General features: G+C 35.8%; 1 long non-coding RNA gene across 2 annotated transcripts in view; it reads left to right on the forward strand.

The window, feature by feature from the left end:
- LOC135208448 (uncharacterized) overlaps positions 1 to 8,376 on the forward strand; it is an 86,487-nt gene extending 78,111 nt beyond the window's left edge. For both annotated transcript variants that reach the window (XR_010313165.1, XR_010313166.1), the window contains exon 3: positions 8,259 to 8,376. This is a non-coding gene — a long non-coding RNA (uncharacterized LOC135208448). The remainder of the gene's footprint in view (positions 1 to 8,258) is intronic.
- The last annotated feature ends 1,138 nt before the right edge of the window (positions 8,377 to 9,514 follow it).

Below are 9,514 nucleotides of genomic sequence, written 5' to 3' on the forward strand. Positions count from 1 at the left end.
TCCATTCATATTATCTTTCCTCCATCTTGCTGTCCACCCACTCCTAATAATTGTTTCATAATGCAACGGCGAGGTTTTCCTCCTGTTAAACCTTTTAAACCTACCTACTCTCTATTTCCTTTCCAGCGCTGAACGACCTCATAGGTCCCAGTACATGCCCATTGGCCTGAACTCTATGTTCAATTTAATCCAATTCAGACTTAGTATGAGAGTCAACTTAGGATAGCATTAAGTCGTCTGTCGTCAGCATTTAGAGCTACACCTGTTATCTCCCGTCCTTCTGCTGTCGGTTGACTTCGTAGATAGCCTGTATATAAAGATATGAGACGCTTTCGTAGCTAATGTGCTGGAAACGGTGGAATGAACTCCACGAAAGACCTCTGCACTCCCAGGATCCTTTCATCTTCGCGTGTGTTTTTGCGCGTGCGCGCATAGGAAACACACACCCACTTGCACACGCAAATAACTTTTATATAGTGGTCGTTTATATATTATAATATATCTATATACTATATATATATATATATTATATATATATATAAGTCATATCACATTTCCGTGATTCATATACAAATATCGAGCTACAATGTCCTTTAATATCTAATTCGCTCTACCTCGGAATTAATATATTTTCATATATGCTTAACCGAAGGGGAATTTTTTCTCGATAATAGATTTGCCTGGACCAGGGCGCGAACCTATGGATCCTTTCAAACCCAGGAACGTCAGTGAAGCGTTACCTACTACACACCGCGAGAGGTTCCTGGGTTTGAAAAGGATCATAGGTTCGCGCCCTGGTCCAGGCAAATCTATTATCGAGAAAAAATTCCCCTTCGGTTAAGCATATATGAAAATATATTAATTCCGAGGTAGAGCGAATTAGATATTAAAGGACATTGTAGCTCGATATTTATATATATATATATATATATATATATATATATATATATATATATATATATAACACACACACACACACACACACACACACACACACACATATATATATATATATATATATATATATATATATATATTATATATATATATATATTTATATATATATATGTGTGTGTGTGTGTGTGTTGTGTGTGTGTGTGTGTGAATAATTTCAACTCCAACGGGTGGCTGTCGGAAATGTTGAGTTTCCCGTATTCAGTAAATCTCTTGGGATAAAGTTGCCAGCTTTATGACCCTGTCTGCCAGCCACTATAGAATCCTAAATGCCAGGTACTTAATTCCCTCATTAGATAAAAAAATGCAAAAAGAGCCCAAGTCATTTATCTTCATTGTGATTGAACGCTGGTCATTCTCTTTTGCATGACAGCAAAAACGAATCTCTTCCCATGAAATTAGTAAAATGAGGCTGATCATAAAAGGTAACTTAATGTATTGTTTCTCCGATACAGAATTCCATTATAAAATGCCAAGACATCGTTCATTTGGGTCTAACGGTTTTCAAGAGAGAGAGAGAGAGAGAGAGAGAGAGAGAGAATGAGCATTTATCCCGAAATGCGTTACAGTTTTAAAACACAATGTTTGCTTAAACTTGAAAGTGTCGGATACCTCGAATTTTGCAAACTAATTGCAGATATCGAATGTAGGTCTAATGGGATGTACCGTTAAAAATCGAGATCTGGGTGTCGGATGTCGAACTTTAGTTTCTTGTGTATTTCTAACGTCTCATTTTTTTAAAACAAAAAAGTCAGTTTCCCATTCGATAACTTTAGATGTTATAAGATTAAGAAGGGTTATTTGCAGTATATGAACAAATAAAACATCACGATTTCTTTAAACGGTAAATCGGTGTTGACAGTTTAGCGCTCTCTCTCTCTCTCTCTCTCTCTCTCTCTCTTCTCTCTCTGTTATCATCGTATAAACAAAATTGGTTGTATTTAGGGCCCGAATTCCATTTACCTCAAAACACGCGAGCGAGAGAGAAGGACGGCAAAGAAGGAACAACAAGACAAGCACAAATCCAGGGCGGGATAATGGCGACCAAGACAAAGTAGCAGCAGTCCAGAACACTTCCAGTAGGTGTGCAGGGCACGGCAGGAATCCCAATATCACCCAACAATGTTTGGGATTCGTCTCAACTGAAGAGAGGGAGTCCCGCGAAGAAATTCGTCCTGGAAGCCTTCCAGCATGGCACGTACGCACATCGTCGAAGAGGCAGGTCAAGAGAGAGTAATTCCAGTCCAAAACGGGTCTGAATAATGCATTTAGGGTACAGTGAGCATCCATCCGCTTCCCAGATATATGAGAGCGGAATGAAGCTACATTCGCGGAGGTTAAACTCGGCCAAATAAAGGGAGATTAACAAAAGGAGTTTTTGGGGCGGCTGCGCGCACGGCTGGATTTCAAGTCACGCTTTGGCTCTTCCGTATCCAGGCGATATCCCGTGAACGGTTGCATAAATCTACGGGATTTGAGAGCTGTTTATAAATAACTTTTATACTCCAGCCGGATCCCCTTGCGAGAAGATACGAGAAGAGGAGAGAAAAAGAGCGGAGAGGAAGAGAGAATGTGTGATGAATGACCTTCCCTAGCGTTAGGAGAGCTTGAAAGGTCACGTGAACGTACATGACATCTAAGATTTGCACTAACTACTTCAAGAGCTGCTGTTACATCATGCTAGCAATTTTAGTTAGTTTCAAAATATGCGAATCTCCTATGAGAGGAAGATGTTCATCACAGGAAGCAACGCAACAATTTATTAACGTTCATAATACAGTTTAAGTATTGTTACGACAGCTGGTCATTCAAGATGTCTTCAATGTAATGACGATGATAAGGAGTTTCAAATATGACGCAACTGATTGAAAAATTTTTGCTGATGGTACAAGTATGAATATATTTTTTTAAACAGAACAATCGTACAGGTTCAACAAAAATCCGAATGCTTGAAAAGCGAATAGTAAAAGAAACCAAAAAACTATTTACAATTAGGTTTATCATCAAAATAAATCACAAGATTTTTTTGCAGTTTTCAGAGTCCTCTACATTTCTAGGACGCTTTTAGTTTTAACTTGGTCATAGTAAAATTCCATCTCAGTATGTTAAATACGTTCATTTGACAGTCAAATATAAATACAGACAATTATAGCTGACAAGGTTTTGACTGCAGTGAATTTCAGCACTGATAAAGACTATTACCTTTAAATAATTATCATTCATTGTGCTGCAAAATATAGATATGGTAAAACTCATAATCTGTTATGGAATAATATGACAGAAGTTTGAGGAGTTGCAGTTTATGCACATTCACTGAGAGAACAGAGATGAGAATGCTGAGGTGTATTATGGGAATATCGCTGCTTGAGAGATTGGAAAATGATGAAATAAAAAGAAGGGCAGGCTTTGTAAAAATTACAGTGGTGATAAGAGAGTCACGATTGAGATGGTATGGGCATGTGTTGAGGAGGGAGTGAAGAGGGCTTGGGAGGAACCTGTTAGAGGAAGAGGATCGAGATGGAGACAGAGAATTAGATGGAGAGATAAAGTGAAGGAAGATATGGAAAGAAGAGGTTTGGTGGAGGATTGTGCCTTTGACAGAAGCCAGTGGAGAATGCGCATCAGGCAACCGACCCCTTAATGTAGGGATAACGGTGGGAAAGAACAAGTTTATGTACATTCACTGACGACTACAGCTCTGTACTAAAGGCAACGTTCGGGTCCAATATTTTCCATGACGTGGTCGTAATATTGCTGGTACACAAGGTTAAGATCATCCTGAATGTTCCCCTATTGATTGTATTCGTGCATAAAGATTAATATTAATTGCTACAGATTTCATAGTAATCACATCAGTGTTTTGAAAAATTTAGTGACTACAGCAGTTATTGGAAAAGATCAAAGTATGTTGCTTCATTATTTAGAAATGGAACATGGTGCAAGAGAGAGAGAGAGAGAGCGAGTACCCAAACTGGGTGAAAATTATGTTATAGTGCATTCAGAGTTTGATGAATACAAATCTGAATTAGAACTTCATATATTCAACAAAATCAAAATTATTTATAAAGTTTCAAAACTACAGAATTGCTGGTGAAATAAAAAAAAATGTTCTGTGTTCCTGATACGATATAATATCATTTAAATGCAAAGTTTAGTATTCACTATTGCTATAGGAAGCACGCAAAGAAAATAAATATTAATAGTAATCAGATGAAATAAATGAATATGGTATTGAAAAATTTCAAGGTACCTGGCTTCATAATGTTGAAAATATGAGAACAAAGATAAATGGAAAGACCCTCTTTATTTTCTTTTTTCTTCACTTTGTTTTATTTAGCTCAAATTTTAATATACCTTAGCAACGGGACATTACTATGAAATGACTGTCTACAACTGAAACTAAGATCACTACACGCTAAGATCTTGAATGAAACACGATCTACTGTATCATTTTCCAATTCACTTGTAGCAAGATTATTTGACCTTTAATTACTCTCTACATTCATTACCTCTGGTTATTATTGACATTTATTCCATTTTCTATGTTTCTCCCGTCTTACCGTAACGATAACAATAGCGAATGCTAAACTTTGCATTTATTTGATAAATTGTCATCATATCGAGAAAAGAGAATATTTGAAAGTTTTCTAGTAATTCTTTACTTTTAAAACTTTATAAATGTTCTAGATTTTGTTAACTATAGGAAGTACTAAATTCAGATTAATATTCATTTTACCCTGAACGCAATAAATTACAATTTCACACAATATGAATACTCTCTCTCTCTCTCTCTCTCTCTCTCTCTCTCTCTCTCTCTCTCTCTCTCTCTCTCTCTCCTCTCTTTCTTTTCTACCAACATGTTTTCTGGGGGCACTGAAGCAACATACTTTGATCTTTTCCAATAACTACTACAGTCACTAAATTTTAATCCATGGACGAAAAGGAAAGGGCTTTCTGTTTGTGAAGCATAATCTATTCTTTTAATGTTAAAGGGCTTAGTACGTTTGAAAGCATTCCTTTTATTCCATGAATTTAAGAAGAGAAAGGAAGTGTTACTGACATTATTGTCGGTGGGAATATTATAAGAATTGTAAGACATAACGCTGATCTAAGAACTCATTTTATTGCCACTACGACCAGGGTAATAACCCGACTAACGCTCTGAGTAGCAGCATTATATCCGTTACAGATGAAGTAATGAAAACATTTATTATGCTTTACGTTATATGAGAAATTTAATCTTACACTAATTCCTTGATGTGATAAGAATATTTAGAGCTAGAAATTTCATGTTGGATAATAGTTGTTTGTGAGCTGCCATTGCACGTAACCGACTCTCCGTCTTTTATGCATAGTGCTGGGTGCATATGTAAGCTCTGTCTGAATTATTGAAGACAGTATTTTACCATTTTTATGGATTCTTACTAAAGAAGGATTTGCCTAGTGCATTACTTCTCGTGTAAATAGATTGTTTTTCACTAGTAATATCCTTAAGGTTCTGCTGAAGAACTATTGAATTGTGAAGGGTTATAATAGAATTTGGCTTTTTATATGCTTCAGTAAGTCAACTACTGCAGCCATTTATGAGGCAATGACTTGCTGTTGGCTACCGTGTGTGTAGATTTTCCATCAAATTATCATTACCCCTATCATCCTTATCGTTCTAGCATCAGCTTTGTTCAACATTTTTATGATAAAGTGAAATTACATTTTGTGCTGCTACAGAAAAAAAAAAGACATTAAAAAAAATCTTATTTCGAATCTGAAAAATATCCTTGAAAATAAATACTTGGATAAAAGTTTGTTATTTTATTTTTCAGTTTATTTATTTATTTTTTAAATAGGCCAGGCGCCTCCAAGGGAATAAATTTTTCATTTCCATGTATGTCACTAACGTATGCCGCTATAATATGCAAAACTGAGAACGTGGAATCTAAGATTATATTTGAACTGACTGGGCTAACTCTGTTCATGAATTTCTCACGATCGGAGAAGGAATTCAGCAATAGGAATGTAAATGGAAGATGAGCATGACAGTTTTAATATTATTGAAAACAAGACTGGCAAAAAACTAGGAAGACACCCAATCCCGGCCAACAGTAACCCGCTCCCCCTCCACCGCCCACCTCCACAAATAGCTTTTCAATAATCCGTCGAGTTAGAGAATGTCTCGATAGATCCATAGTATACATTGCCAGGTTAATTCGAATCCATGAGAGCTTCCGTGACAACGAAGTTCAAGTTTTAACAGAGTTTTCGCTGAGAGTGTACAAAAGAAGTGCTAATCTGGTTAGTCATTTCTGTATCATCCAGTTTTAGCTGTTGTTTCCACTTACTCCAACTGCTGACGACTTGAGAGCTACTGCATAAATGTTTCCAAGGGGAAAATAGAAGAACAGATTTATTTCTAATTTATGATATTTTACTAAGCTCATATCTATCGCATGCAAACGAAATGGCCAAAAAGTATTTTTTCAGTGACATTCTTAAAGCAGTGCACAAGAAATTAATTAGTAAAGAGCACATGATACGAAGTCTTTTCTTGTCATGATCTGCTAAAAAATTTCCCTCCATTCCTGTAATTATGTATTAAGTATGAAGGTAATGCATTCAGGTTAGTGCAACCCTCATAAAATTTCATATGAAATCGTGTTATTTCAAAACAAGGACATTATCACCTTTACGTAAATAGGGTATAAAATGTCTCAAGTTGTACGTTTCTTGTCAGAATGCTCTATTGCTTGATAAAACCATCTTTACTTTCTCAGAAAAATAAAATGAAAATAATGTTTTCTATTTTAAGAAAGGAAGAACGTTTAGCAATGAACCATAAAACATTTTCCATTTCATACTGAGACCTGTCCTTTGCAGAGCCACACAAGCAGACAGATACATCAGAGAATGATAGGCAGAGAGATAGAAAATAAAGCAATTCATATTTTCCGCAATACGAAACAATGCTTCCCGAAATGAATTATAATCAATGGTTCGAATATTACTCTAAATGCGTAAGCTGCAAAATGAAATGTAGGACCGATAATTAAAAGAACTGCAACGATATCAAATTTATTAATACTATTCACTCATGCACAGTAATTAAAACTTTGCACTGAATGGCGATTCCTCCAAATAATGAATTCCGAGTAATTCTTCCGAATTTCTCTCTCTCTCTCTCTCTCTCTCTCTCTCTCTCTCTCTCTCTCTCTCCTCTCTCTCTCTCTATCTCTCTCTCTCTCTCCTCTCTCTCTCTCTCTCTCTCACACACAAACTGATAAACAAGAGTTTAAAGTTTAGTTTGATTGCCTGAGGTTTTAGGCGAAGTGTCGCGTCTGCCGTATTGGGAGTGTATACCCTCGCAATGGGATTCCCACAGCTCTCTAAAAGTAAGCTGGTACTTTAAAAGCCATCTATGTCCTATTAGTATTATCTACTACCTACCACCTCGGTAGCCGTCATTCACGGTTCGATTGATGTAATATAAGTGATTGCAGTTGGCCTCTAGTTAAAATAAGTTCATTCGGGTTCATCTGTCATGTAGAAGTCATCTCGCCGTAGCAAAAGGGTTCACCGCCTGGTACTTGGCATTCCTCTGATTTTGTTACTTTCTTGGGGCAGAAGAGTCGGGGCAGTATTGTTTATCTCACTTATAAAAGCAGTCAGTTTTGAATTTACTAACCTCACACACTTCGTGCATAAAACGCGCGCGCACACACTCACACACATACTCATAAACACACATATCTATCCATCATTATATATCTTATGCATACACATATATGAACATGTATATAAACGCTAACCCTGTTCCCGTCAGTATTTTCACCTTTCCAAATATACTTATAGATATTTAGCTTTTCAAACCGACAATGAAGTTCCTCTTGGAAAGTATTTCCAATACCTTTTTTTCCTTTGTTATGCCCTCCATGCAGTTTATGCATTCCAAGTATAAAAACATAGTTTAGGCATATATACGTATATATACATGTACACACATAGATACGCACACACACACACACACACACACACACACACACACACACACATATATATATATATATATATATATATATATATATATATATATATATATATATGTGTGTGTGTGTGTGTGTGTGTGTTTGTGTGTGTGTGTATGATGCCTGAACTTTTACACAAGCTAACGGAAGAAAACTGTGCATGATATTTCCCGATATTCAAAAGAATCATTCAAGAGTTATGGACGGACGTATGGTCGACCTAAAATTACCTAAGCAAGAGTTATGAGTCGATTTTTTTTTTTTACTTTTTTCCCTTGGCTCTTCCAGAGGTCGGAGGAACATAACAAGATGAAATCTGGATGTTCTGGACGAGGCGTTAATTCCCCACAGAAACTGCTGTGAAAACCATGAAAATGTGGTCGTAAGTCACCGTGCAAATGTTTTCATCAACAGTTTTTCGATAACTTTAGTGTCTCATTTATATTCCTTGCTAGATGTTTTCTTTTTTCTTTTCTTTTTCTCGTTCTTTCTCCCACGCGGAAAGAGCAGTGCAAAGAAAGTACTCTAAGGAAAGTCGATGATCATGCTACAATTCCAGGAAAACCTGCTCACTTGTGTCTGAACAAAAAGTTACAGAGATGGAATCCAGACTTCTTATCTGTTTTCTTACGAGAATAACCAAACTTTCTTGAAGTAAAAAAAAAAAAAATCTTTTGCAACACTGGAGAAGATATCCAGATTCTTCATTCCCCGCATTAAATATTTGTATCAAATTTTTGTAGATATGGAGGAGCTTCCAGAAAGGAAAAAGATGAGCTTACCGACTATATCAGAGTTAAAACGAAAACAGGACTTGGAAATGATCCAACCAAGCTATTCAGTAGCAGCGACTGGCCGGAGTTCAACGCCGTAGGTTTAAAGTGATAACATTGTGTTTCAAACGTAATTTCTGGCCACTCAGGGGCGGAACAGTTCAAGTTATGTCCTCTCTCTCTCTCTCTCTCTCTCTATCTCTCTCTCATCTCTCTCTCTCTCTCTCTCTCGTACACACACACACACACTTACATTTATTTTATATATATATATATATCATATATATATATATACATATATATATATATATATATATATGTGTGTGTGTGTGTGTGTGTATGTGTGTGATGGAGAGAGAGAGAGAGAGAGAGAGAGAGACCATAACTTGAACTGTTCCGACTCTGAGTGGCCAGAAATTACGTTTGAAACACAATGTAATACCTTTAAGCCTATATATATACTATATATATATAATATATATATATATATATATATATTATATATATATATAATATATGTAATGGTATGTATATATATATATATATAAATATATATAATATATTATATATATATATATATATATATATATATAATGTTTAAAGTGATAGTTAGATAGATATATAATAGATAGATAGACAGGAATGAAATGTTCTTTTTCCATCAATATTGATATCAGCAATCTTCCATCACTGAAATAGCATATATTATTCGGTTGGTTACCCGATGGGCAGTCTGAATTTGAAACTCGTTATAAATTTATGAAGAGACAT

The sequence above is a fragment of the Macrobrachium nipponense genome, chromosome 35, assembly GCF_015104395.2.
Source record: "Macrobrachium nipponense isolate FS-2020 chromosome 35, ASM1510439v2, whole genome shotgun sequence".
Classification (NCBI taxonomy): domain Eukaryota; kingdom Metazoa; phylum Arthropoda; class Malacostraca; order Decapoda; family Palaemonidae; genus Macrobrachium; species Macrobrachium nipponense.